This window comes from Carica papaya, chromosome 5 (genome assembly GCF_054855325.1).
Source record: "Carica papaya isolate Zhongbai chromosome 5, ASM5485532v1, whole genome shotgun sequence".
Classification (NCBI taxonomy): domain Eukaryota; kingdom Viridiplantae; phylum Streptophyta; class Magnoliopsida; order Brassicales; family Caricaceae; genus Carica; species Carica papaya.
The window spans coordinates 27,773,619-27,799,637 of NC_142313.1; the positions used below are offsets into that span (position 1 = coordinate 27,773,619).

The window sequence follows — 26,019 nt, forward strand, 5'->3', positions numbered from 1 at the left end:
CGCTGGTTTATACGCAATTGTGAGTCAAGAAGCAGGGGCATTTTAATCGATATTAGAACGAGAATGAGAGGTGCAGTGTGAACGCACAAGGAAATAATTGATGGGAGGGGGAGGGAAGGATAAGGAGTGTATGTATTTTCAGCACGAAATGAAACAGGTGCGATCATACCAGCACTAATGCAACGGATTCTATCAGAACTCCGTAGGTAAGGGTGCTTGGGCGAGAGTAGTACTAGCATGGGTTACCTCCTGCGAAGTCCTTATATTTCACCCATTTTCTTGTGAAGTCCTCGTGTTGCACACATTTTCTTTTTTTCAGATGTGCCATTCGACGTTACGCGTGACTTTAATTATGGTCTGCAGATTTATTCGCAAATGTGAGTCACGGCGCCGTGGCATTTTACATGATATTTGAATGACAACGAGAGGTGCAGTGCGCACGCACAAGGAAACAAATGACGGGAGGGGGAAGAAAGGAGAAGGAGTTTATGTATTTGCAGCGCGAAATTAAACTGGTGCGATCATACCTGCACTAATGCACCGGATCCCATCAGAACTCCGCAGATAAGTGTGCTTGGGCGAGAGTAGTACTAGGATGGGTGACCTCCTGGGAAGTCCTCGTGTCGCACTAATTTTTTTTTTCAAACGGGTCGTTCGACGTTACGAGCGACTGGAACTAGGGTCCGCTGGTTGATACGCAAATGTGAGTCAAGAAGCAGGAGCATTTTAATCGATATTAGAACGAGAAGGAGAGATGCAGAGTGCATGCACAAGGAAACAAATGACGGGAGGGGGGATGGAGGGAGAAAAAGTGTTTGTATTTGCAGCGCAGAATGAAACATGAGCAATCATACCATCACGAATGCAACAGATTCTATCATAAATCCGCAAGTTAAGGGTGTTTGGGCGAGAGTAGCACTAGGATGGGTGACCTCCTGCGAAGTCCTTATATTTCACCCATTTTCTTAGGAAGTCCTCGTGTTGCATCCATTTTTTTGCAGATGATTCTTTCGACGATACGCGCGACTTGAATTATGGTCCTCAGGTTTATTCGCAAATGTGAGTCACGGCACCGTAGCATTTTACTTGATATTAGAACGAGCACGGGAGGTGCAGTGCGCACGCACAAGGAAACAATGACGGGAGGGGGAAGAAAGGAGAAGGAGTTTATGTATTTGCAGCGTGGAATTAAACGAGTGCGATCATACCAGCACTAATGCACCGGATCCCATCAGAACTCCACAGTTAATTGTGTTTGGGCGAGAGTAGTACTCGGATGGGTGACCTCCTGGGAAGTCCTTGTGTCGCACTAATTTTTTTTCAGACGGGTCGTTCGACGTTACGCGCGACTGGAATTAGGGTCCGCTGGTTTATACGCAAATGTGAGTCAAGAAGCAGGGGCATTTTAATCGATATTAGAACGAGAATGAGAGGTGAAGTGTGAACGCACAAGGAAACAAATGACGGGAGGGGGAAGAAAGGAGAAGGAGTGTATGTATTTGCAGCGCGAATTTAAACAGGTGCGATCATACCAGCACTAAAGCCCCGGATCCCATCAGAACTCCGCAGTTAAGTGTGTTTGGGCGAGAGTAGTACTCGAATGGGTGACCACTTGGGAAGCCCTCGTGTTGCACCTATTTTTTTTCGGATGGGTTGTTCGACGTTACGCGCGAATGGAATTATAAACCGCTGGTTCATTTGCAAAGGTGAATCACAGCACCGTGGCATTTTACTTGATATTTGAACGAGAACGAGAGGTGCAGTGTGCACGCACAAGGAAACAAATGACGGGACGGGGGATGGAAGGAGAAAGAGTGTATGTATTTGCAGTGCTGAATGAAACATGAGGGATCATACCAGCACTAATGCAACGGATTCTATCAGAACTCCGCAGTTAAGGGTGTTTGGGCGAGAGTAGTACTCGGATGGGTGACCTCCTGGGAAGTCCTCGTGTCGCACCAATTTCTTTTCAGACGGGTCGTTCGACGTTACGCGTGACTGGAACTGGGGTCCGCTGGTTTATACGCAATTGTGGGTCAAGAAGCAGGGGCATTTTAATCGATATTAGAACGAGAAGGAGAGGTGCAGTGAGAACGCACAAGGAAACAATTGATGGGAGGGGGAGGGAAGGAGAAGGAGTGTATGTATTTCCAGCACGAAATGAAACAGGTGCGATTATACCAGCACTAATGCAACGGATTCTATCATAACTCCATAGGTAAGGGTGCTTGGGCGAGAGTAGTACTAGCATGGGTTACCTCCTGTGAAGTCCTTATATTTCTCCCATTTTCTTGTGAAGTCCTCGTGTTGCACCCATTTTCTTTTTTTCAGATGTGCCGTTCGACGTTACGCACGACTTTAATTATGGTCCGCAGATTTATTCGCAAATGTGAGTCACTGTGCCGTGGCATTTTACTTAATATTTGAACGAGAACGAGAGGTGCAGTGCGCACGCACAAGGAAACAAATGACAGGAGGGGGAAGAAAGGAGAAGGAGTTTATGTATTTGCAGCGCGGAATTAAACGGGTGGGATCATACCAGCTTTAATGCACCGGATCCTATCAGAACTCCGCAGTTAAGTGTGCTTGGGCAAGAGTAGTACTCGAATGGGTGACCTCCTGGGAAGTCCTCGTGTCGCACCAATTTTTTTTTAGACGGGTCGTTCGACGTTACGCGTGACTGGAACTAGGGTCCGCTGGTTTATATGCAAATGTGAGTCAAGAATCAGGGGCATTTTAATCGATATTAGAACGAGAATGAGAGGTGCAGTGTGAACGCACAAGGAAACAAATGATTGGAGGAGGGAGGGAAGAAGGAGTGTATGTATTTTCAGCACGAAATTAAACAGGTTCGGTCACACCAGCACAAATGCACCGGATCCCATCAGAACTCCGCAGTTAAGTGTGCTTTGGCGAAAGTAGTACAATGATGGGTTACCTCCTGGGAAGTTCTCGTGTTGCACCAATTTTCTTTTTTTCAGATGTGCAGTTCGACGTTACGCGCGACTTTAATTATGGTCCGCAGATTTATTCGCAAATGTGAGTCACGGCGCTGTAGCATTTTACTTGATATTAGAACGAGAACGGGAGGTGCAGTGCTCAAGCACAAGGAAACAAATGACGGGAGGGGGAAGAAAGGAGAAGGAGTTTATATATTTGTAGCGCAAAATTAAACAGGTGCGATCATACCAGTACAAATGCACCGGATCCCATCAGAACTCCGCAGTTAAGTGTGCTTTGGTGAAAGTAGTACAATGATGGGTTACCTCGTGGGAAGTTCTCGTGTTGCGCCCATTTTCTTTTTTTCAGATGTGTCGTTCGACGTTACGCGCGACTTTAATTATGGTCCACAGATTTATTCGCAAATGTGAGTCACGGAGCCGTGGCATTGTACTTGATATTTGAACGAGAACGAGAGGTGCAGTGCGCACGCACTTGGAAACAAATGACGGGAGGGGGAAGAAAGGAGAAGGAATTTATGTATTTGCAGCGCGAAATTAAACAGGTGCGATCATACCAGCACTAATGCACCAGATCCCATCAGAACTCCGCAGTTAAGTGTGCTTGGGCGAGAGTAGTGCTCGGATGGGTGACCTCCTCGGAAGTCCTCGTGTCGCACTAATTTTTTTTTTCAGACGGGTCATTCGACGTTACGCGAGACTGGATCTAGGGTCCACTGGTTTAAACGCAAATGTGAGTCAAGAAGCAGGGGCATTTTAATCGATATTAGAACGAGAAGGAGAGATGCAGAGTGCACGCACAAGGAAACAAATGACGGGCGGGGGGATGGAGGGAGAAAAAGTGTAAGTATTTGCAGCGCATAATGAAACAGGAGCAATCATACCAGCACCAATACAACGGATTCTGTCAGAACTCCCCAAGTTAAGAGTGCTTGGGCGAGAGTAGCACTAGGATGGGTGACCTCCTGCGAAGTCCTTATATTTCACCCATTTTCTTAGGAAGTCCTCGTGTTGCACCCATTTTTTTGCAGATGATTCTTTCGACGATACGCGCGACTTGAATTATGGTCCTCAGGTTTATTCACAAATGTGAGTCACGACACCGTAGCATTTTACTTGATATTAGAACGAGCACGGGAGGTGCAGTGCGCACGCACAAGGAAACAAATGACGGCAGCGGGAAGAAAGGAGAAGGAGTTTATGTATTTGCAGCGCAGAATTAAACGGGTGTGATCATACCAGCACTAATGCACCGGATCCCATCAGAACTCCGCAGTAAAATGTGCTTAGGCGAGAGTAGTACTCGGATGGGTGACCTCCTGGGAAGTCCTCGTGTCGCACCAATTTATTTTTAAACGGGTCGTTCGACGTTACGCGCGACTGGAACTGTGGTCCGCTGGTTTATACTCAAATCTGAGTCAAGAAGCAGGGCCATTTTAATCGATATTAGAACGGGAAGGAGAGGTGCAATGTGAACGCACAAGGAAACAATTGATGGGAGGGGGAGGGAAGGAGAAGGAGTGTATGTATTTTCAGCACGAAATGAAACAGGTGCGATCATACCAGTACTAATGCAACGGATTCTATCAGAACTCCGTAGGTAAGGGTGCTTGGGCGAGAGTAGTACTAGCATGGGTTACCTCCTGCGAAGTCCTTATATTTGACCCATTTTCTTGTGAAGTCCTCGTGTTGCACCCATTTTTTTGCAGATGATTCTTTCGATGTTACGCGCAACTTGAATTATGGTCCTCAGGTTTATTCGCAGATGTGAGTCACGGCGCTGTAGCATTTTACTTGATATTAGAACGAGAACGGGAGGTGCAGTGCGCACGCACAAGGAAACAAATGACGGGAGGGGGAAGAAAGGGGAATGAGTTTATGTATTTGCAGCCCGAAATTAAACAGGTGCGATCATACCAGCATTAATGCACCAGATCCCATCAGAACTCCGCAGTGAAGTGTGCTTGGGCGAGATTAGTACTCGGATGGGTGACCTCTTGGGAAGTCCTCGTGTCACACCAATTTTTTTTTCAGACGGGTCGTTCGACGTTACGCGCGTCTGGAACTAGGGTCCGCTGGTTTATACGCAAATGTGAGTCAAGAAGCAGGGACATTTTAATCGATATTAGAACGAGAAGGAGAGATGCAGAGTGCACGCACAAGGAAACAAATGACGGGAGGGGGGATGGAGGGAGAAAAAGTGTATGTATTTGCAGCGCAGAATGAAATATGAGCAATCATACCAGCACCAATGCAACGGATTCTATCAGAACTCCGCAAGTTAAGGGTGCTTGGGCGAGAGTAGCACTAGGATGGGTGACCTCCTGCGAAGTCCTTATATTTCACCTATTTTCTTAGGAAGTCCTCGTGTTGCACTCATTTTTTTGCAGATGATTCTTTCGACGATACGAGCGATTTGAATTATGGTCCTCAGGTTTATTCGCAAAAGTGAGTCACGGCACCGTAGCATTTTACTTTATATTAGAACGAGCACGGGAGGTGCAGTGCGCACGCACAAAGAAACAAATGACGGGAGGGGGAAGAAAGGAGAAGGAGTTTATGTATTTACAGCGCGGAATTAAACGGGTGCGATCATACCAGCACTAATGCACCTGATCCCATCAGAACTCCGCAGTTAAGTGTGCTTTGGCGAGAGTACTACTCGGATTGGTGACCTCCTAGGAAGTCTTTGTGTCGCACCAATTTTTTTTCAGACGGGTCGTTCGACGTTACGCGCGACTAGAACTAGGGTCTGCTGGTTTATACGCAAATGTGAGTCAAGAAGCAGGGGCATTTTAATCGATATTAGAACGAGAAGGAGAGGTGCAGTGTGAACGCACAAGGAAACAATTGATGGGAGGGGGAGGGAAGGAGAAGGAGTGTATGTATTTTCAGCGCGAAATGAAACAGGTGCGATCATACCAGCACTAATGCAATGGATTCTATCATAACTCCGTAGGTAAGGGTGCTTGGGCGAGAGTAGTACTAGCATGGGTTACCTCCTGCGAAGTCCTTATATTTCACCCATTTTCTTGTGACGTCCTCGTGTTGCACCCATTTTTTTGTAGATGATTCTTTCAACGTTACGCGCGACTTGAATTATGGTCCTCAGGTTTATTCGCAAATGTGAGTCACGGCGCTGTAGCATTTTACTTGATATTAGAACGAGAACGGGAGGTGCAGTGCCCACGCACAAGGAAACAAATGACGGGAGGGGGAAGAAATGGGAATGAATTTATGTATTTGCAGCGCGAAATTAAACAGGTGCTATCATTCTAGCACTAATGCACTGGATCCCATCAGAACTCCGCAGTTAAGTGTGCTTGGGCGATATTAGTACTCGGATGGGTGACCTCCTGGGAAATCTTCGTGTCGCACCAATTTTTTTTCAGACGGGTCGTTCGACGTTACGCGCGTCTAGATCTAGGGTCCGCTGGTTTATACGCAAATGTGAGTCAAGAAGCAGGGGCATTTTAATCGATATTAGAACGAGAATGAGAGATGAAGTGTGAACGAACAAGGAAACAAATGACGGAGGGGGAAGAAAGGAGAAGGAGTGTATGTATTTACAGCGCGAAAGTAAACAGATGCGATCAAACCAGCACTAAAGCTCCGGATCCCATCAGAACTCCGCAGTTAAGTGTGCTTGGGTGAGAGTAGTACTCGGATCGGTGACCACTTGGGAAGCCCTCGTGTTGCACCTATTTTTTTTCGGATGGGTTGTTCGACGTTACGCGCGAACGGAATTATAAACCGCTGGTTCATTTTCAAAGGTGAGTCACGGTGCCGGGGCATATTACTTGATATTAGAACGAGAAAGAGAGATGCAGAGTGCACGCACAAGGAAACAAATGACGGGAGGGGGGATGGGAGGAGAAAGAGTGTATGTATTTGCAGTGCAGAATGAAACATGAGGGATCACACCAGCACTAATGCAACGGATTCTATCAGAACTCCGCAGTTAAGGGTGCTTGGGAGTGAAAAGTACTCGGATGGGTGACCTCCTGCGAGGTACTTATATTTCACCCATTTTCTTGGGAGGTCCTCGTGTTGCACCCATCTTTTTGCAGATGATTCTTTCGACGTTACGCGTGACTTGATTTATGGTCCGCAGGTTTATTCGCAAATATGAGTCACGGTGCCGTGGCATTTTACTTGATATTAAAACAAGTACGGGAGGTGCAGTGCGCACGCACAAGAAAACAAATGACGGGAGGAGGAAGAAAAGAGAAGGAGTGCATGTATTTGAAGCGTAAAATTAAACAAGTGGCATCATACCAGCACTAATGCACTAGATCCCATCAAAACTCTGCAGTTAAGTGTACTTGGGTGAGATTAATACTCGGATGGGTGGCCTCTTGGGAAGTCTTTGTGTCGCACCAATTTTACTTTATATTAGAACGAGCACGGGAGGTGCAGTGCGCACGCACAAGGAAACAAATGACGGGAGGGGGAAGAAAGGAGAAGGAGTTTATGTATTTACAGCGCGGAATTAAACGGGTGCGATCATACCAGCACTAATGCACCGGATCCCATCAGAACTCCGCAGTTAAGTGTGCTTTGGCGAGAGTACTACTCGGATTGGTGACCTCCTAGGAAGTCTTTGTGTCGCACCAATTTTTTTTCAGACGGGTCGTTCGACGTTACGCGCGACTAGAATTAGGGTCCGCTGGTTTATACGCAAATGTGAGTCAAGAAGCAGGGGCATTTTAATCGATATTAGAACGAGAAGGAGAGGTGCAGTGTGAACGCACAAGGAAACAATTGATGGGAGGGGGAGGGAAGGAGAAGGAGTGTATGTATTTTCAGCGCGAAATGAAACAGGTGCGATCATACCAGCACTAATGCAATGGATTCTATCAGAACTCCGTAGGTAAGGGTGCTTGGGCGAGAGTAGTACTAGCATGGGTTACCTCCTGCGAAGTCCTTATATTTCACCCATTTTCTTGTGAAGTCCTCGTGTTGCACCCATTTTTTTGCAGATGATTCTTTCGACGTTACGCGCGACTTGAATTATGCTCCTCAGGTTTATTCGCAAATGTGAGTCACGGCGCTGTAGCATTTTACTTGATATTAGAACGAGAACGGGAGGTGCAGTGCCCACGCACAAGGAAACAAATGACGGGAGGGGGAAGAAATGGGAATGAATTTATGTATTTGCAGCGCAAAATTAAACAGGTGCTATCATTCCAGCACTAATGCACTGGATCCCATCAGAACTCCGCAGTTAAGTGTGCTTGGGCGATATTAGTACTCGGATGGGTGACCTCCTGGGAAATCTTCGTGTCGCACCAATTTTTTTTCAGACGGGTCGTTCGACGTTACGCGCGTTTAGATCTAGGGTCCGCTGGTTTATACGCAAATGTGAGTCAAGAAGCAGGGGCATTTTAATCGATATTAGAACGAGAATGAGAGATGAAGTGTGAACGAACAAGGAAACAAATGACGGAGGGGGAAGAAAGGAGAAGGAGTGTATGTATTTACAGTGCGAAAGTAAACAGATGCGATCAAACCAGCACTAAAGCTCCGGATCCCATCAGAACTCCGCAGTTAAGTGTGCTTGGGTGAGAGTAGTACTCGGATCGGTGACCACTTGGGAAGCCCTCGTGTTGCACCTATTTTTTTTCGGATGGGTTGTTCGACGTTACGCGCGAACGGAATTATAAACCGCTGGTTCATTTTCAAAGGTGAGTCACGGTGCCGGGGCATATTACTTGATATTAGAACGAGAAAGAGAGATGCAGAGTGCATGCACAAGGAAATAAATGACGGGAGGGGGGATGGGAGGAGAAAGAGTGTATGTATTTGCAGTGCAGAATGAAACATGAGGGATCATACCAGCACTAATGCAACGGATTCTATCAGAACTCCGCAGTTAAGGGTGCTTGGGAGTGAAAAGTACTCGGATGGGTGACCTCCTGCGAGGTACTTATATTTCACCCATTTTCTTGGGAGGTCCTCGTGTTGCACCCATCTTTTTGCAGATGATTCTTTCGACGTTACGCGTGACTTGATTTATAGTCCGCAGGTTTATTCGCAAATATGAGTCACGGTGCCGTGGCATTTTACTTGATATTAAAACAAGTACGGGAGGTGCAGTGCGCACGCACAAGAAAACAAATGACGGGAGGAGGAAGAAAAGAGAAGGAGTGCATGTATTTGAAGCGTAAAATTAAACAAGTGGCATCATACCAGCACTAATGCACTAGATCCCATCAAAACTCTGCAGTTAAGTGTACTTGGGCGAGATTAATACTCGGATGGGTGGCCTCTTGGGAAGTCCTCCTATCGCAACAATTTTTTTTTTAGATGGATCGTTCGACATTACGCGCAACTGGAACTATGGTTCGCTGGCTTATACGCAAATGTGAGTCAAGAATCAGGGGCATTTTAATCGATATTAGAACGAGAAGGAGAGGTGCAGTGTGAACGCACAAGGAAACAAATGATGGAAGGGGGGGAGGGAAGAAGGAGTGCATGTATTTTCAGCACGAAATTAAACAGGTGCGGTCACACCAGCACAAATGCACCGGATCCCATCAGAACTCCACAGTTAAGTGTGCTTTGGCGAAAGTAGTACAATGATGGGTTACCTCCTGGGAAGTTCTCGTGTTGCACCCATTTTTTTTTTCCAGATGTGCCATTCGACGTTACGCGCGACTTTAATTATGGTCCGTAGATTTATTCGCAAATGTGAGTCACGGCGCCGTGGCATTTTACTTGATATTTGAACAAGAACGAGAGGTGCAGTGCGTACGCACAAGGAAACAAATGACGGGAGGGGGAAGAAAGGAGAAGGAGTTTATGTATTTACAGCGCAAAATTAAACAGGTGCGTTCATACCAGAACTAATGCACCGGATCCCATTAGAACTCTGCAGTTAAGTGTGCTTGGGCGAGAGTAGTACTCAGATGGGTGACCTCCTGGGAAGTCCTCCTGAAGCACTATTTTTTTTTCAGACGGGTCGTTCGACGTTACGCGCGACTGGAACTAGGGTCCACTGGTTTATACGCAAATGTGAGTCAAGAAGCAGGGGCATTTTAATCAATATTAGAACGAGAAGGAGAGATGCAGAGTGCACGCACAAGGAAACAAATAATGGGAGGGGGGATAGAGGGAGAAAAAGTGTATGTATTTGCAGCGCAGAATGAAACATGAGCAATCATACCAGCACAAGTGCAACGGATTCTATTAGAACTCCGCAAGTTAAGGGTGCTTGGGCGAGAGTAGCACTAGGATGGGTGACCTCCTGCGAAGTCCTTATATTTCACCCATTTTCTTTGGAAGTCCTCGTGTTGCACACATTTTTTTGCAGATGATTCTTTTGACGATACGCGCGACTTGAATTATGGTCCTCAGGATTATTCGCAAATGTGAGTCACGGCACCGTAGATTTTTACTTGATATTAGAACGAGCACGGGAGGTGCAGTGCGCACGCACAAGGAAACAAATGACGGGAGGGGGAAGAAAGGAGAAGGAGTTAATTTATTTGCAGCACAGAATTAAACGATTGCGATCATACCAGCACTAATGCACCGGATCCCATCAGAACTCCGCAGTTAAGTGTGCTTGGGTGAGAGTAGTACTCGAATGGGTGACCTCCTGGGAAGTCCTCGTGTCGCACCAATTTTTTTTCAGACGGGTCGTTCGACGTTACGCGCGACTGGAACTGGGGTCCGCTTGTTTATACGCAAATGTGAGTCAAGAAGCAGGGGCATTTTAATCGATATTAGAACGAGAAGGAGAGGTGCAGTGTGAATGCACAAGGAAACAATTGATGGGAGGGGGAGGGAAGGAGAAGGAGTGTATGTATTTTCAGCACGAAATGAAACAGGTGCGATCATACCAACACTAATGCAACGGATTCTATCAGAACACCGTAGGTAAGGGTGCTTGGGCGAGAGTAGTACTAGCATGGGTTACCTCCTGCGAAGTCCTTATATTTCACCTATTTTCTTGTGAAGTCCTCGTGTTGCACCCATTTTTTTGCAGATGATTCTTTCGACGTTACGCGCGACTTGAATTATGGTCCTCAGGTTTATTCGCAAATGTGAGTCACGGTGCTGTAGCATTTTACTTGATATTAGAACGAGAACGGGAGGTGCAGTGCGAACGCACAAGGAAACAAATGACGGGAGGGGGAAGAAAGGGGAATGAGTTTATGTATTTGCAGTGCGAAATTAAATAGCTGCGATCATACCAGCACTAATGTAGCGGATCCCATCAGAACTCCGCAGTGAAGTGTGCTTGGGCGAGATTAGTACTCGGATGGGTGACCTCCTGGGAAGTCCTCGTGTCGCACCAATTTTTTTTCAGATGGGTCGTTCGACGTTTCGCTCGTCTGGAACTAGGGTCCGCTGGTTTATACGCAAATGTGAGTCAAGAAGCAGAGGCATTTTAATAGATATTAGAACGAGAATGAGAGGTGAAGTGTGAACGCACAAGGAAACAAATGACGGGAGGGGGAAGAAAGGAGAAGGAGTTTATGTATTTGCAACGCGAAATTAAACAGGTGCGATCATACCAGCACTAATGCACCGGATCCCATCAGAACTCTGCAATTAAGTGTGCTTGGGCAAGAGTAGTACTCGGATGGTTGACCTCCTGGGAAGTTCTCGTGTCGCACTAATTTTTTTTTTTCAGACGGGTCGTTCGACGTTACGCGCAACTGAAACTAGGGTCCATTGGTTTATACGCAAATGTGAGTCAAGAAGCAGGGGCATTTTAATCGATATTAGAAAGAGAATGAGAGATGCAGAGTGCACGCACAAGGAAACAAATGACGGGAGGGGGGATGGAGGGCGAAAAAGTGTATGTATTTGCAGCGCAGAATGAAACATGAGCAATCATACCAGCACCAATGCAACGGATTCTATCAGAACTCCGCAAGTTCAGGGTGCTTGAGAGAAAGTAGCACTAGGATGGGTCACCTCCTGCGAAGTCCTTATATTTCACCCATTTTCTTAGGAAGTCCTCGTGTTGCACCTATTTTTTTTCAAATGGGTTGTTCAACGCTACGCGTGAATGGAATTCTAAACTGCTGGTTCATTTGCAAAGGTGAGTCACGGCACCATGGCATTTTACTTGATATTTGAATGAGAACGAGAGGTACAGTGCGCACGCACAAGGAAAAAAATGACGGGACGGGGGATGGAAGGAGAAAGAGTGTATGTATTTGCAGTGCAGAATGAAACATGAGGGATCATACCAGCACTAATGCAACGTATTCTATCAAAACTCCGCAGTTAAGGGTGCTTGGGCGAGAAAAGTACTCGGATGGGTGACCTCCTGCGAAGTCCTTATATTTCACCCTTTTTCTTGGGAGATCCTCGTGTTGCACCCATTTTTTTGCAGATGATTCTTTCGACGTTACGGGTGACTTGATTTATGGTTCGCAGGTTTATTCGCAAATGTGAGTCACGGCGCCGTGGCATTTTACTTGATATTAGAAGGAGTACGGGAGGTGCAGTGCGCACGCACAAGAAAACAAATGACGGGAGGAGGAAGAAAAGAGAAAGAGTGTATGTATTTGAAGCGCAAAATTAAACAAGTGGCATCATTCCCGCACTAATGCACTGGATCCCATCAAAACTCCGTAGGTAAGGGTGCTTAGGCGAGAGTAGTACTAGCATGGGTTACCTCCTGTGAAGTCCTTATATTTCACCCATTTTCATGTGAAGTCCTCGTGATGCACCCATCTTCTTTTTTTCAGATGTGCCATTCGACGTTACGCGCGAATTTAATTATGGCCCGTAGATTTATTCGCAAATGTGAGTCACGGCGCTGTGGCATTTTACCTGATATTTGAACGAGAACGATAGGTGCAGTGCGCACGCACAAGGAAACAAGTGACGGGAGGGGGAAGAAAGGAGAAGGAGTTTATGTATTTGCAGCGCGAAATTAAACAGGTGCGATCATACCAGCATAAATGCACCGGATCCCATCAGAACTCCGTAGTTAAGTGTGCTTTGGTGAAAGTAGTACAATGATGGGTTACCTCGTGGGAAGTTCTTGTGTTGCACCCATTTTCTTTTTTTCAGATGTGTCGTTCGACGTTACGCACGACTTTAATTATGGTCCGCAGATTTATTCGCAAATGTGAGTCACGGCGCCGTGGCATTTTACTTGATATCTGAACGAGAACGAGAGGTGCAGTGCGCACGCACAAGGAAACAAAAGACGGGAGGGGGGATGGAGGGAGAAAAAGTGTATGTATTTGCAGCGCAGAATTAAACATGAGCAATCATACCAGCACTAATGCAACGGATTCTGTCAGAACTCCACAAGTTAAGGGTGCTTGGGCGAGAGTAGCACTAGGATGGGTGACCTCCTGCGAAGTCCTTTTATTTCACCAATTTTTTTGAGAGGTCCTCGTGTTGCATCCATCTTTTTGCAGATGATTCTTTCGACGTTATGCGCGACTTGATTTATGGTCAGCAAGTTTATTCGCAAATGTGAGTCACAGGGCCGTGGCATTTTACTTGATATTAGAACGAGTACGGGAGGTGCAGTGCGCACGCACAAGGAAACAAATGACGGGAGGAGGAAGAAAAGAGAAGGAGTATATGTATTTGAAGCGCAAAATTAAATAAGTGGCATCATACAAGCGCTAATGCACTGGATCCCATCAGAACCCTGCAGTTAAGTGTGCTTGGGCGAGAGTAGTACTCGGATGGGTGACCTCCTGGGAAGTCCTCGTGTCGCAACAATTTTTTTTTCAGACGGGTCATTCGACGTTACGTGCGATTGGAACTCGTGTCCGCTGGTTTATACGCAAATGTGAGTCAAGAAGCAGGGGCATTTTAATCGATATTAGAACGAGAAGGAGAGGTGCAGTGTGAACGCACAAGGAAACAATTGATGGGAGAATGAGGGAAGGAGAAGGAGTGTATGTATTTTCAGCACGAAATGAAACAGGTGCGATCAAACCATCACAAATGCAACGGATTCTATCAGAACTCCGTAGGTAAGGGTGCTTTGGCGAGAGTAGTACTAGCATGGGTTACCTCCTGCGAAGTCCTTATATGTCACCCATTTTCTTGTGAAGTCCTCGTGTTGCACCCATTTTTTTGCAGATGATTCTTTCGACTTTACGCGCGACTTGAATTATGGTCCTCAGGTTTATTCGCAAATGTGAGTCACGGCGCTGTAGCATTTTACTTGATATTAGAATGAGAACGGAAGGTACAGTGCGCACGCACAAAGAAACAAATGACGGGAGGGGGAAGAAAGGGCAATGAGTTTATGTATTTGCAGCGCGAAATTAAACAGGTGGGATCATACCATCACTAATGCACCGGATGCCATCAGAACTCCGCAGTGAAGTGTGCTTGGGCGAGATTAGTACTCGGATGGGTGAACTCCTGGGAAGTCCTCGTGTCGCACCAATTTTTTTCAGACGGGTTGTTCGACGTTACGCGCGTCTGGAACTAGGGTCCGCTGGTTTATACGCAAATGTGAGTCAAGAAGCAGGGGCATTTTAATCGATATTAGAACGAGAATGAGAGGTGAAGTGTGAACACACAAGGAAACAAATGACGGGAGGGGGAAGAAAGTAGAAGGAGTGTATGTATTTGCAGCGCGAATTTAAACAGGTGCGATCTTACCAGCACTAAAGCCCTGGATCCCATCAGAACTCCGCAGTTAAGTGTGCTTGGGCGAGAGTAGTACTCGGATGGGTGACCACTTGGGAAGCCCTCGTGTTGCACCTATTTTTTTTCGGATGGGTTTTTCGACGTTACGCGCGAATGGAATTATAAACCGCTGGTTCATTTGCAAAGGTGAGTCACGGTGCCGGGGAATATTACTTGATATTAGAACGAGAAAGAGAGATGTAGAGTGCACGTACAAGGAAACAAATGACGGGAGGGGGGATAGAAGGAGAAAGAGTGTATGTATTTGCAGTACAGAATGAAACATTAGGGATCATACCAGCACTAATGCAACGGATTCTATCAGAACTCCGCAGTTAAGGGTGCTTGGGCGAGAAAAGTTCTCGGATGGGTGACCTCCTGTGAAGTCCTTATATTTCACCCATTTTCTTGGGAGGTCCTCGTGTTGCACCCATCTTTTTGCAGATGATTCTTTCGACGTTACGCGCAACTTGATTTATGGTCCGCAGGTTTATTCGCAAATGTGAGTCACGGCGCCGTGACATTTTACTTTATATTAGAACGAGTACGGGAGGTGCAGTGCGCACGCAAAAGGAAACAAATGACGGGAGGAGGAAGAAAAGAGAATGAGTGTATATATTTGAAGCGCAAAATTAAACAAGTGGCATCATACTAGCACTACTGCACTGGATCCCATCAGAACTTTGCAGTTAAGTGTCCTTGGGTGAGAATAGTACTCGGATGGGTGACCTCTTGGGAAGTCCTCGTATCGCAACAATTTTTTTTCAGAATGGTCATTCGACGTTACGCGCGACTGGAACTATGGTCCGCTGGTTTATACGTAAATGTGAGTCAAGAATCAGGGGCATTTTAATCGATATTAGAACGAGAAGGAGAGGTGCAGTGTGAACGCATAAGGAAACTAATGATGGGAGGGGGGGAGGGAAGAAGGAGTGTATGTATCTTCAGCACAAAACTAAACAGGTGCGGTCACACCAGCACAAATGCACCAGATCCCATCAGAACTCCGTAGTTAAGTGTGCTTTGGTGAAAGTAGTACAATAATGGGTTACCTCCTGAGAAGTTCTCATGTTGCACCCATTTTCTTTTCTTCAGATGTGCCGTTCGACGTTACGCGGGATTTTAATTATGGTCCACAGATTTATTCACAAATGTGAGTCACGGCGCGGTGGCATTTTACTTGATATTTGAACGAGAACGAAAGGTGTAGTGCGCACGCACAAGGAAACAAATGATGGGAGGGGGAAGAAAGGAGAAGGAGTGTATGTTTTTGCAGCGCGAAATGAAACAGGTGCGATCATACCAGCACTAATGCAACGGATTCTATCAGAACTCCGTAGGTAAGGGTGCTTGGGCGAGAGTAGTACTAGCATGGGTTACCTCCTGCGAAGTCCTTATATTTCACCCATTTTCTTGTGAAGTCCTCGTGTTGCACCCATTTTTTTGCAGATGATTCTTTCGACGTTATGCGCGACTTGAATTATGGTCCTCAGGTTTATTCGCAAATGTGAGTCACGGCGCTGTGGCATTTTACTTGATATTAGAACGAGAACGGGAGGTCCAGTGCGCATGCACAAGGAAACAAATGACGGGAGGGGGAAGAAAGGGGAATGAGTTTATGTATTTGCAGCGCAAAATTAAACAGGTGCGATCATACCAGCACTAATGCACCGGATCCCATCAGAACTCCGCAGTGAAGTGTGCTTGGGCGAGATTAGTACTCGGATGGGTGACCTCTTGGGAAGTCCTCGTGTCGCACCAATTTTTTTTCAGACGGGTCGTTCGACGTTACGCGCGTCTGGATCTTGGGTCTGCTGGTTTATACGCAAATGTGAGTCAAGAAGCAGGGGCATTTTAATCGATATTAGAACGAGAATGAGAGGTAAAGTGTGAACGCACAAGGAAACAAATGACGAGAGGGGGAAGAAAGGAGAAGGAGTGTATGTATTTGCAGCACGAAATTAAAAAGGTGCGATCATACCAGCACTAAAGCTCCGGATCCCATCAGAACTCCGCAGTTAAGTGTGCTTGGGCGAGAGTAGTACTGGGATGGGTGACAACTTGGGAAGCCCTCGTGTTGAACCTCTTTTTTTTCGGATGGGTTGTTCGATGTTACGCGCGAATAGAATTATAAACCGCTGGTTCATTTGCAAAGGTGAGTCACGGTGCCGGGGCATATTACTTGATATTAGAACGAGAAAGAGAGATGCAAAGTGCAAGCACAAGGAAACAAATGAAGGGAGGGGGGATGGAAGGAGAAAGAGTCTATGTATTTGCAGTGCAGAATGAAACATGAGGGATCATACCAGCACTAATGCAACGGATTCTATCAGAACTCCGCAGTTAAGGGTGCTTTGGCGAGAAAAGTACTCGGATGGGTGACCTCCTACTAAGTCCTTATATTTCACCCATTTTCTTGGGAGGTCCTCGTGTTGCACCCATCTTTTTGCAGATGATTCTTTCGACGTTACGCGCAACTTGATTTATGGTCCGCAGGTTTATTCGCAAATGTGAGTCACGGCGCCGTGGCATTTTACTTGATATTAGAACGAGTACGGGAGGTGCAGTGCGCACGCACAAGGAAACAAATGACGGGAGGAGGAAGAAAAGAGAAGGAGTGTATGTATTTGAAGCGCAAAATTAAACAAGTGGCATCATACGAGCACTAATGCACTGGATCCCATCAGAACTCCGCAGTTAAGTGTGCTTGGGCGAGAGTAGCACTCGGATGGGTGACCTCTTAGGAAGTCCTCGTATCGCAACAATTTTTTTTAAGATGGGTCGTTCGACGTTACGCGCGGCTGGAACTATGGTCCACTGGTTTATAGGCAAATGTGAGTCAAGAATCAGGGGCATTTTAATCGATATTAGAACGAGAAGGAGAGGTGCAGTGTGAACGCACAAGGAAACAAATGACGGGAGGGGGAAGAAAGGTGAAGGAGTTTATGTATTTGCAGCGCAGAATTAAACAGGTGCAGTCACACCAGAACAAATGCATCGGATCCCATCAGAACTCCGCAGTTAAGTGCGCTTTGGTGAAAGTAGTACAATGATGGGTTACCTCCTGGGAAGTTCTCGTGTTGCACCCATTTTCTTTTTTTTCAGATGTGCCGTTCGACTTTACGCGCGACTTTAATTATGGTCCGCAGATTTATTCACAAATGTGAGTCACGGCGCCGTGGCATTTTACTTGATTTTTGAACGAGAACGAGAGGTGCAGTGTGCACGCACAAGGAAACAAATGACAGGAGGGGGAAGAAAGGAGAAGGAGTATGTTTTATCAGCGCGAAATGAAACAGGTGCGATCATTCCAGCACTAATTCAACGGATTCTATCAGAACTCCGTAGGTAAGGGTGCTTGGGCGAGAGTAGTACTAGCATAAGTTTCCTCCTGCGAAGTCCTTATATTTCACCCATTTTCTTGTGAAGTCCTCGTGTTGCACCCATTTTTTTGCAGATAATTCTTTCGACGATACACGCGACTTGAATTATGGTCCTCAGGTTTATTCGCAAATGTGAGTCACGGCGCTGTAGCATTTTACTTGATATTGGAACGAGAACGGGAGGTGCAGTGCGCACGCACAAGGAAACAAATGACGGGAGGGGGAAGAAAGGATAAGGAGTTTATGTATTTGCAGCGCGAAATTAAACAGGTGCGATCATACAAGCACTAAAGCCCTCGTGTGCTTGGGCGAGATTAGTACTCGGATGGGTGACCTCCTGGGAAGTCCTCGTGTCGCACCAATTTTTTTTCAGACGGGTCGTTCGACGTTACGCGCGTCTGGAACTAGGGTCCGCTGGTTTATACGCAAATGTGAGTCAAGAAGCAGGGGCATTTTAATCGATATTAGAACGAGAATGAGAGGTGAAGTGTGAACGCACAAGGAAACAAATGACGGGAGGGGGAAGAAAGGAGAAGGAGTGTATGTATTTGCAGCGCGAAATTAAACAGGTGTGATCATACCAGCACTAAAGCTCCGGATCCCATCAGAACTCCGCAGTTAAGTGTTCTTGGGGGAGAGTAGAACTCGGATGGGTGACCTCCTGCGAAATCCTCATATTTCACCCATTTTCTTGGGAGGTCCTCGTGTTGCACCCATCTTTTTACAGATGATTCTTTCAACATTACGCGCGACTTGATTTATGGTCCGCAGATTTATTCGCAAATGTGAGTCACGGCACCGTCGCATTTTACTTGATATTAGAACGAGTACGGGAGGTGCAGTGCGCACGCACAAGGGAATAAATGACGGGACGAGGAAGAAAAGAGAATGAGTGTATGTATTTGAAGCGCAAAATTAAACAAGTGGCATCATACCAGCACTACTGCACTGGATCCTATCAGAACTCTGCAGTTAAGTGTGCTTGGGCGAGAGTAGTACTCGGATGGGTGACCTCTTGGGAAGTCCTCGTATTGCAACAATTTTTTTTCAGATGGGTCGTTCGACGTTACGCGAGACTGGAATTATGATCCGCTGGTTTATACGCAAATGTGAGTCAAGAATTAGGGGCATTTTAATCGATATTAGAACGAGAAGGAGAGGTGCAGTGTGAACGCACAAGGAAACAAATGATGGGAGAGGGGAGGGAAGAAGGAGTGTATGTATTTTCAGTACGAAATTAAACAAGTGAGGTCACACCAGCACAAATGCACCGGATCCCATCAAAACTTCGCAGTTAAGTGTGCTTTGGGGTAAGTAGAACAATGATGGGTTTCCTCCTGGGAAGTTTTCTTGTTGCACCCATTTTCTTTTTTTCAGATGTGCCGTTCGACGTTACGCGGGACTTTAATTATGGTCCGCAGATTTATTCGCAAATGTGAGTCACGGTGCCGTGGCATTTTACTTGATATTTGAACGAGAACGAGAGGTGCAGTGCGCACGCAAAAGGAAAGAAATGACGGGAGGGGGAAGAAAGGAGAAGGAGTGTATGTATTTGCAGCCGGAAATGAAACAGGTGCGATCATACCAGCACTAATGCAACGGATTCTATCAGAACTCCGTAGGTAAGGGTGCTTGGGCGAGAGTAGTACTAGCATGGGTTACCTCTTGCGAAGTCCTTATATTTCACCCATTTTCTTGTGAAGTCCTCGTGTTGCACCCATTTTTTTGCAGATGATTCTTTCGACGTTACGCGCGACTTGTATTATGGTGCTCAGGTTTATTCGCAAATGTGAGTCACGGCGCTGTAGTATTTTACTTGATTTTAGAACGAGAACGGGAGGTGCAGTGCGCACGCACAAGGAAACAAATGACGGGAGGGGGAAGAAAGGATAAGGAGTTTATGTATTTGCAGCGCGAAATTAAACAGGTGCGATCATACAAGCACTAAAGCCCTCGTGTGCTTGGGCGAGATTAGTACTCGGATGGGTGGCCTCCTGGGAAGTCCTCGTGTCGCACCAATTTTTTTTCAGACAGGTCGTTCGACGTTACGCGCGTCTGGAACTAGGGTACGCTGGTTTATACGCAAATGTGAGTCAATAAGCAGGGGCATTTTAATCGATATTAGAACGAGAATGAGAGGTGAAGTGTGAACGTACAAGGAAATAAATGACGGGAGGGGGAAGAAAGGAGGAGTGTATGTATTTGCAGCGCGAAATTAAAGAGGTGCGATCATACCAGCACTAAAGCCCCGGATCCAATCAGAACTCCGCAGTTAAGTGTGCTTGGGCGAGAGTAGTACTCGGATGGGTGACCACCTGGGAAGCCCTCGTGTTGCACCTATTTCTTTTCAGATGGGTTGTTCGACATTACGCGCGAATGAAATTATAAATCGCTGGTTCATTTGCAAAGGTGAGTCACGGTGCCGGGGAATATTACTTGATATTAGAACGAGAAAGAGAGATGCAGAGTGCACGCACAAGGAAACAAATGACGGGAGGGGGGATGGGAGGAGAAAGAGTGTATGTATTTGCAGTGCAAAATTAAACATGAGGGATCAAACCAGCACTAATGCAACAGATTCTATTAGAACTCCGCAGTTAAGGGTGCTTGGGCGAGAAAAGTACTCGGATGGGTGACCTCCTGCGAAGTCCTTATATTTCACCCATTTTCTTGGGAGGTCGTCGTGTTGCACCCATCTTTTTGCAGATGATTCTTTCGATGTTACGCGCGACTTGATTTATGATCCGCAGGTTTATTCGCAAATGTGAGTCACGGAGCCGTAGCATTTTACTTGATATTAGAACGAGTACGGGAGGTGCAGTGCGCACGCACAAGGAAACAAATGACGGGAGGAGGAAGAAAAGAGAAGGAGTGTATGTATTTAAAGCGCAAAATTAAACAAGTGGCATCATACCAGCACTAATGCACTGGATCCCATCAGAACTCTGCAGTTAAGCGTGCTTGGGCGAGAGTAGTACTCGAATGGGTGACCTCTTGGGAAGTCCTCGTATCGCAACAATTTTTTTTAAGATGGGTCATTCGACGTTACGCGCGACTGGAACTATGGTCCGCTGGTTTATACGCAAATGTGAGTCAAGAATCAGGGGCATTTTAATCGATATTAGAACGAGAAGGAGAGGTGCAGTGTGAACGCACAACGAAACAAATGATTGGAGGGGGGAGGGAAGAAGGAGTGTATGTATTTTCAGCACGAAATTAAAGAGGTGCGGTCACACCAGCACAAATGCACCGGATCCCATCAGAACTCCGTAGTTAAGTGTGCTTTGGCGAAAGTAGTACAATGATGGGTTACCTCCTGGGAAGTTCTCGTGTTGCACCCATTTTCTTTTTTTCAGATGTGCAGTTCGACGTTACGCGCGACTTTAATTATGGTCCGCAGATTTATTCGCAAATGTGAGTCACGGCGCCGTGGCATTTTACTTGATATTTGAACGAGAACGAGAGGTGCAGTGCGCACGCACAAGGAAACAAAGGTGAAGGAGTTTATGTATTTGCAGCACAAAATTAAACAGTTGCTATCATACCAGCACTAATGCACCGGATCCCATCAGAACGCCGCAGTTAAGTGTGCTTGGGCGAGAGTAGTACTCGGATGGGTGACCTCCTAGGAAGTCCTCGTGTCGTATTAATTTTTTTTTCAAACAGGTCGTTCGACGTTACGCTCGACAAGAACTAGGGTCCACTGGTTTATAAGCAAATGTAAGTCAAGAAGAAGGGGCATTTTAATCGATATTAGAACGAAAAGGAGAGATGCAGAGTGCACGCACAACGAAACAAATGACGGGAGGGGGGATGGAGGGAGAAAAAGTGTATGTATTTGCAGCGCAGAATGAAACATGAGCAATCGTACCAGCACGAATGCAATAGATTCTATCAGAAATCCGCAAGTTGAGAGTGCTTGGGCGAGAGTAGCACTAGGATGGGTGACCTCCTGCGAAGTCCTTATATTTCACCCATTTTCTTAGGAACTCCTCGTGTTGCACCCATTTTTTTGCAGATGATTCTTTCGACGATACGCGCGACTTGAATTATGGTCCTCAGGTTTATTCGCAAATGTGAGTCACGGCACCGTAGCATTTTACTTGATATTAGAACGAGCACGGGAGGTGCAATACGCACGCACAAGGAAACAAATGACGGGAGGGGGAAGAAAGGAGAATGAGTTTATGCATTTGCAGCGCGGAATTAAACGGGTGCGATCATACCAGCACTAATTCACCGGATCCCATCAGAACTCCGCAGTTAAGTGCGCTTGGGCGAGAGTAGTACTCGGATGGGTGACCTCCTGGGAAGTCCTCGTGTCGCACCAATTTTTTTTCAGACGGGTCGTTCGACGTTACGCGCGACTGGAACTAGGGTCCGTTGGTTTATATGCAAATGTGAGTCAAGAAGCAGGGGCATTTTAAACGATATTAGAACGAGAAGGAGAGGTGCAGTGTGAACGCACAAGGAAACAATTGATGGGAGGGGGAGGCAAGGAGAAAAAGTGTGTATTTGCAGCGCAGAATGAAACAGGTGCGATCATACCAGCACTAATGCAACGGATTCTATCAGAACTCCGTAGGTAAGGGTGCTTGGGCGAGAGTAGTAATAGCATGGGTTACCTCCTGTGAAGTCCTTATCTTTCACCCATTTTCTTGTGAAGTCCTCGTGTTGCACCCATTTTTTTGCAGATGATTCTTTCAACGTTACGCGCGACTTGAATTATGGTCCTAAGGTTTATTCGCAAATGTGAGTCACGGCGCTGTAGCATTTTACTTGATACTAGAACGAGAACGGGAGGTTTAGCGCGCACGAACAAAGAAACAAATGACGGGAGGGGGAAGAAAAGAGAATGAGTGTATGTATTTGCAGCGCGAAACTAAACAGGTGCGATAATACCAGCACTAAAGCCCCGGATCCCACCAGAACTCCGCAGTTAAGTGTGCTTGGGCGAGATTAGTACTCGGATGGTTGACCTCCTGGGAAGTCCTCGTGTCGCACCAATTTTTTTTCAGACTGGTCGTTCGACGTTACGCGCGTCTGGAACTAGGATCCGCTGGTTTATACGCAAATGTGAGTCAAGAAGCAGGGGCATTTTAATCGATATTAGAACGAGAATGAGAGGTGAAGTGTGAACGCACAAGGAAACAAATGACGGGAGGGGGAAGAAAGGAGGAGTGTATGTATTTGCAGCGCGAAATTAAAGAGGTGCGATCATACCAGCACTAAAGCCCCGGATCCCATCAGAACTCCGCAGTCAAGTGTGCTTGGCCGAGAGTAGTACTCGGATGGGTGACCACCTGGGAAGCCCTCGTGTTCCACCTATTTTTTTTGGATGGGTTGTTCGATGTTATGCGCGAATAGAATTATAAACCGCTGGTTCATTTGCAAAGGTGAGTCACGGTGCCGGGGCATATTACTTGATATTAGAACGAGAAAGAGAGATGCAGAGTGCACGCACAAGGAAACAAATGACGGGAGGGGGGATGGGAGGAGAAAGAGTGTATGTATTTGCAGTGCAAGATGAAACATGAGGGATCATACCAGCACAAATGCAACGGTTTCTATCATAACTCCGCAGTTAAGGGTGCTTGGGCGAGAAAAGTACTCGGATGGGTGACCTCCTGTGAAGTCCTTATATTTCACCCATTTTCTTGGGAGGTCGTCGTGTTGCACCCATCTTTTTGTAGATGATTCTTTCGACGTTACGCGCGACTTGATTTATGGTCCGCAGGTTTATTCGCAAATGTGAGTCACGGCGCTGTGGCATTTTACTTGATATTAGAACGAGTACCGGAGGTGCAGAGCAAACGCACAAGGAAACAAATGACGGGAGGAGGAAGAAAAAAGAAGGAGTGTATGTATTTGAAGCGCAAAATTAAACAAGTGGCATCATACCAGCACTAATGCACTGGATTCCATTAGAACTCTGCAATTAAGCGTGCTTGGGCGAGAGTAGTACTTGGATGGGTGACCTCTTGGGAAGTCCTCGTATCGCAACAATTTTTTTTCAGATGGGTCGTTCGACGTTACGCGCGACTGGAACTATGGTCCGCTGGTTTGTACGCAAATGTGAGTCAAGAAGCTGGGGCATTTTAATCGATATTAGAACGAGAAGGAGAGGTGCGTGTGAACGCACAACGAAACAAATGATTAGAGGGGGGAGGGAAGAAGGAGTGTATGTATTTTCAGCACAAAATTAAACAGGTGCGGTCACACCAGCACAAATGCACCGGATCCCATCAGAACTCCGTAGTTAAGTGTGTTTTGGCGAAAGTAGTACAATGATGGGTTACCTCCTGGGAAGTTCTCGTGTTGCACCCATTTTCTTTTTTTCAGATGTGCCGTTCGACGTTACTCGCGACTTTAGTTATGGTCCGCAGATTTATTCACAAATGTGAGTCACGGCGCCGTGGCATTTTACTTGATATTTGAACGAGAACGAGAGGTGTAGTGCGCACACACAAGGAAACAAATGACGGGAGGGGGAAGAAAGGAGAAGGAGTTTATCTATTTACAGCGCGAAATTAAATAGGTGCGATCATACCAGCACTAATGCACCGGATCCCATCAGAACTCTGTAGTTAAGTGTGCTTGGGCGAGAGTAGTACTCGGATGGGAGACCTCTTGGGAAGTCCTCGTGTCGTACCAATTTTTTTTCAGACGGGTCGTTCGACGTTACGCGCGACTGGAACTAGGGTCCACTGGTTTATACGCAAATGTGAGTCAAGAAGCAGGGGCATTTTAATCGATATTAGAACAAGAATGAGAGGTGCAGTGTGAACGCACAAGGAAACAATTGATGGGAGGGGGAGGGAAGGAAAAGGAGTGTATGTATTTTCAGCACGAAATGAAACAGTTGCGATGATACCAGCACTAATACAACGGATTCTATCAGAACTCCGTAGGTAAGGGTGCTTGGGCGAGAGTAGTACTAGCATGGGTTACCTCCTGCGAAGTCCTTATATTTCACCCATTTTCTTGTGAAGTCCTCGTGTTGCACCCATTTTTTTTCAGATGATTCTTTCGACATTACGCGCGACTTGAATTATGTTCCTCAGGTTTATTCGCAAATGTGAGTCACGGCGCTGTAGCATTTTACTTGATATTAGAACGAGAATGGGAGGTGCAGCGCGCACGCACAAGGAAATAAATGACGGTAGGGGGAAGAAAGGAGAAGGAGTGTATGTATTTGCAGCGCGAAACTAAACAGGTGAGATCATACCAGCACTAAAGCCCCGGATCCCATCAGAACTCCGCAGTTAAGTGTGCTTGGGTGAGATTAGTACTCGGATGGTTGACCTCCTGGGAAGTCCTCGTGTCGTACCAATTTTTTTTCAGACTGGTCGTTCGACGTTACGCGCGTCTGGAACTAAGGTCCGCTGGTTTATACGCAAATGTGAGTCAAGAAGCAGGGGCATTTTAATCGATATTAGAACGAGAATGAGAGGTGAAGTGTGAACGCACAAGGAAACAAATGACGGGAGGGGGGAGGGAAGGAGAAGGAGTGTATGTATTTTCAGCGCGAAATTAAAGAGGTGCGATCATACCAGCACTAAAGCCCCGGATCCCATCAGAACTCCGCAGTTAAGTGTGCTTGGGCGAGAGTAGTACTCGGATGGGTGACCACCTGGGAAGCCCTCGTGTTCCACCAATTTTTTTTCGGATGGGTTGTTCAACGTTACGCGCGAATGGAATTATAAATCACTGGTTCATTTGCAAAGGTGAGTCACGGTGCCGGGGCATATTACTTGATATAAGAATGAGAATGAGAGGTGGAGTGTGAACGCACAAGGAAACAAATGACCGGAGGGGGAAGAAAGGAGAAGGAGTGTATGTATTTGTAGCACGAAATTAAATAGGTGCAATCATACCAGCACTAAAGCCCCGGATCCCATCAGAACTCCGCACTTAAGTGTGTTTGGGCGAGAGTAGTACTCGGATGGGTGACAACTTGGGAAGCCCTCGTGTTGCACCTATTTTTTTCGGATGGGTTGTTCGACGTTACGCGCGAATGGAATTATAAACAGCTGGTTCAT

At 46.4% G+C, this 26,019-nt stretch overlaps 7 non-coding genes and 36 pseudogenes across 7 annotated transcripts; all 43 read left to right on the top strand.

The window, feature by feature from the left end:
- Window positions 1–513: 513 nt before the first annotated feature.
- On the top strand, window positions 514–632 carry LOC148257660 (5S ribosomal RNA). Its single transcript, XR_015820177.1, has one exon. It is a non-coding gene; the product is annotated as a 5S ribosomal RNA (ribosomal RNA).
- A 562-nt stretch (window positions 633–1,194) lies between these two features.
- LOC148257661 (5S ribosomal RNA) lies at window positions 1,195–1,313 on the top strand (annotated as a pseudogene).
- Window positions 1,314–1,518: 205 nt separating this feature from the next.
- On the top strand, window positions 1,519–1,637 carry LOC148257662 (5S ribosomal RNA). Its single transcript, XR_015819741.1, has one exon. It is a non-coding gene; the product is annotated as a 5S ribosomal RNA (ribosomal RNA).
- Window positions 1,638–1,843: 206 nt separating this feature from the next.
- Window positions 1,844–1,962, top strand: LOC148257663 (5S ribosomal RNA; annotated as a pseudogene).
- Window positions 1,963–2,525: 563 nt separating this feature from the next.
- LOC148257664 (5S ribosomal RNA) lies at window positions 2,526–2,644 on the top strand (annotated as a pseudogene).
- Window positions 2,645–2,847: 203 nt separating this feature from the next.
- On the top strand, window positions 2,848–2,966 carry LOC148257665 (5S ribosomal RNA; annotated as a pseudogene).
- Window positions 2,967–3,175: 209 nt separating this feature from the next.
- Window positions 3,176–3,294, top strand: LOC148257666 (5S ribosomal RNA; annotated as a pseudogene).
- Window positions 3,295–3,503: 209 nt separating this feature from the next.
- LOC148257667 (5S ribosomal RNA) lies at window positions 3,504–3,622 on the top strand (annotated as a pseudogene).
- A 563-nt stretch (window positions 3,623–4,185) lies between these two features.
- On the top strand, window positions 4,186–4,304 carry LOC148257668 (5S ribosomal RNA; annotated as a pseudogene).
- A 559-nt stretch (window positions 4,305–4,863) lies between these two features.
- On the top strand, window positions 4,864–4,982 carry LOC148257669 (5S ribosomal RNA; annotated as a pseudogene).
- Window positions 4,983–5,544: 562 nt separating this feature from the next.
- On the top strand, window positions 5,545–5,663 carry LOC148257670 (5S ribosomal RNA; annotated as a pseudogene).
- Window positions 5,664–6,222: 559 nt separating this feature from the next.
- Window positions 6,223–6,341, top strand: LOC148257671 (5S ribosomal RNA; annotated as a pseudogene).
- A 204-nt stretch (window positions 6,342–6,545) lies between these two features.
- On the top strand, window positions 6,546–6,664 carry LOC148257672 (5S ribosomal RNA; annotated as a pseudogene).
- A 794-nt stretch (window positions 6,665–7,458) lies between these two features.
- Window positions 7,459–7,577, top strand: LOC148257673 (5S ribosomal RNA; annotated as a pseudogene).
- Window positions 7,578–8,136: 559 nt separating this feature from the next.
- Window positions 8,137–8,255, top strand: LOC148257674 (5S ribosomal RNA; annotated as a pseudogene).
- Window positions 8,256–8,459: 204 nt separating this feature from the next.
- LOC148257675 (5S ribosomal RNA) lies at window positions 8,460–8,578 on the top strand (annotated as a pseudogene).
- An 884-nt stretch (window positions 8,579–9,462) lies between these two features.
- LOC148257676 (5S ribosomal RNA) lies at window positions 9,463–9,581 on the top strand (annotated as a pseudogene).
- Window positions 9,582–9,789: 208 nt separating this feature from the next.
- LOC148257677 (5S ribosomal RNA) lies at window positions 9,790–9,908 on the top strand (annotated as a pseudogene).
- A 561-nt stretch (window positions 9,909–10,469) lies between these two features.
- On the top strand, window positions 10,470–10,588 carry LOC148257678 (5S ribosomal RNA; annotated as a pseudogene).
- Window positions 10,589–11,147: 559 nt separating this feature from the next.
- LOC148257679 (5S ribosomal RNA) lies at window positions 11,148–11,266 on the top strand (annotated as a pseudogene).
- Window positions 11,267–11,471: 205 nt separating this feature from the next.
- LOC148257680 (5S ribosomal RNA) lies at window positions 11,472–11,590 on the top strand (annotated as a pseudogene).
- Window positions 11,591–12,867: 1,277 nt separating this feature from the next.
- On the top strand, window positions 12,868–12,986 carry LOC148257681 (5S ribosomal RNA; annotated as a pseudogene).
- A 1,244-nt stretch (window positions 12,987–14,230) lies between these two features.
- LOC148257682 (5S ribosomal RNA) lies at window positions 14,231–14,349 on the top strand (annotated as a pseudogene).
- A 204-nt stretch (window positions 14,350–14,553) lies between these two features.
- On the top strand, window positions 14,554–14,672 carry LOC148257683 (5S ribosomal RNA). Its single transcript, XR_015820577.1, has one exon. It is a non-coding gene; the product is annotated as a 5S ribosomal RNA (ribosomal RNA).
- An 883-nt stretch (window positions 14,673–15,555) lies between these two features.
- Window positions 15,556–15,674, top strand: LOC148257684 (5S ribosomal RNA; annotated as a pseudogene).
- Window positions 15,675–16,237: 563 nt separating this feature from the next.
- On the top strand, window positions 16,238–16,356 carry LOC148257685 (5S ribosomal RNA). The gene has a single exon (XR_015821078.1). It is a non-coding gene; the product is annotated as a 5S ribosomal RNA (ribosomal RNA).
- A 205-nt stretch (window positions 16,357–16,561) lies between these two features.
- On the top strand, window positions 16,562–16,680 carry LOC148257686 (5S ribosomal RNA; annotated as a pseudogene).
- Window positions 16,681–17,564: 884 nt separating this feature from the next.
- LOC148257687 (5S ribosomal RNA) lies at window positions 17,565–17,683 on the top strand (annotated as a pseudogene).
- Window positions 17,684–18,544: 861 nt separating this feature from the next.
- On the top strand, window positions 18,545–18,663 carry LOC148257688 (5S ribosomal RNA; annotated as a pseudogene).
- A 236-nt stretch (window positions 18,664–18,899) lies between these two features.
- On the top strand, window positions 18,900–19,017 carry LOC148257689 (5S ribosomal RNA; annotated as a pseudogene).
- Window positions 19,018–20,198: 1,181 nt separating this feature from the next.
- Window positions 20,199–20,317, top strand: LOC148257690 (5S ribosomal RNA). The gene has a single exon (XR_015820048.1). It is a non-coding gene; the product is annotated as a 5S ribosomal RNA (ribosomal RNA).
- Window positions 20,318–20,878: 561 nt separating this feature from the next.
- Window positions 20,879–20,996, top strand: LOC148257691 (5S ribosomal RNA; annotated as a pseudogene).
- Window positions 20,997–21,199: 203 nt separating this feature from the next.
- LOC148257692 (5S ribosomal RNA) lies at window positions 21,200–21,318 on the top strand (annotated as a pseudogene).
- Window positions 21,319–21,508: 190 nt separating this feature from the next.
- Window positions 21,509–21,627, top strand: LOC148257693 (5S ribosomal RNA; annotated as a pseudogene).
- Window positions 21,628–22,189: 562 nt separating this feature from the next.
- LOC148257694 (5S ribosomal RNA) lies at window positions 22,190–22,308 on the top strand. Its single transcript, XR_015820116.1, has one exon. It is a non-coding gene; the product is annotated as a 5S ribosomal RNA (ribosomal RNA).
- Window positions 22,309–22,865: 557 nt separating this feature from the next.
- LOC148257695 (5S ribosomal RNA) lies at window positions 22,866–22,984 on the top strand (annotated as a pseudogene).
- A 202-nt stretch (window positions 22,985–23,186) lies between these two features.
- Window positions 23,187–23,305, top strand: LOC148257696 (5S ribosomal RNA; annotated as a pseudogene).
- Window positions 23,306–23,865: 560 nt separating this feature from the next.
- Window positions 23,866–23,983, top strand: LOC148257697 (5S ribosomal RNA; annotated as a pseudogene).
- A 202-nt stretch (window positions 23,984–24,185) lies between these two features.
- LOC148257698 (5S ribosomal RNA) lies at window positions 24,186–24,304 on the top strand (annotated as a pseudogene).
- A 209-nt stretch (window positions 24,305–24,513) lies between these two features.
- LOC148257699 (5S ribosomal RNA) lies at window positions 24,514–24,632 on the top strand. The gene has a single exon (XR_015820657.1). It is a non-coding gene; the product is annotated as a 5S ribosomal RNA (ribosomal RNA).
- Window positions 24,633–25,191: 559 nt separating this feature from the next.
- LOC148257700 (5S ribosomal RNA) lies at window positions 25,192–25,310 on the top strand (annotated as a pseudogene).
- Window positions 25,311–25,516: 206 nt separating this feature from the next.
- LOC148257701 (5S ribosomal RNA) lies at window positions 25,517–25,635 on the top strand (annotated as a pseudogene).
- Window positions 25,636–25,840: 205 nt separating this feature from the next.
- Window positions 25,841–25,959, top strand: LOC148257702 (5S ribosomal RNA; annotated as a pseudogene).
- The last annotated feature ends 60 nt before the right edge of the window (window positions 25,960–26,019 follow it).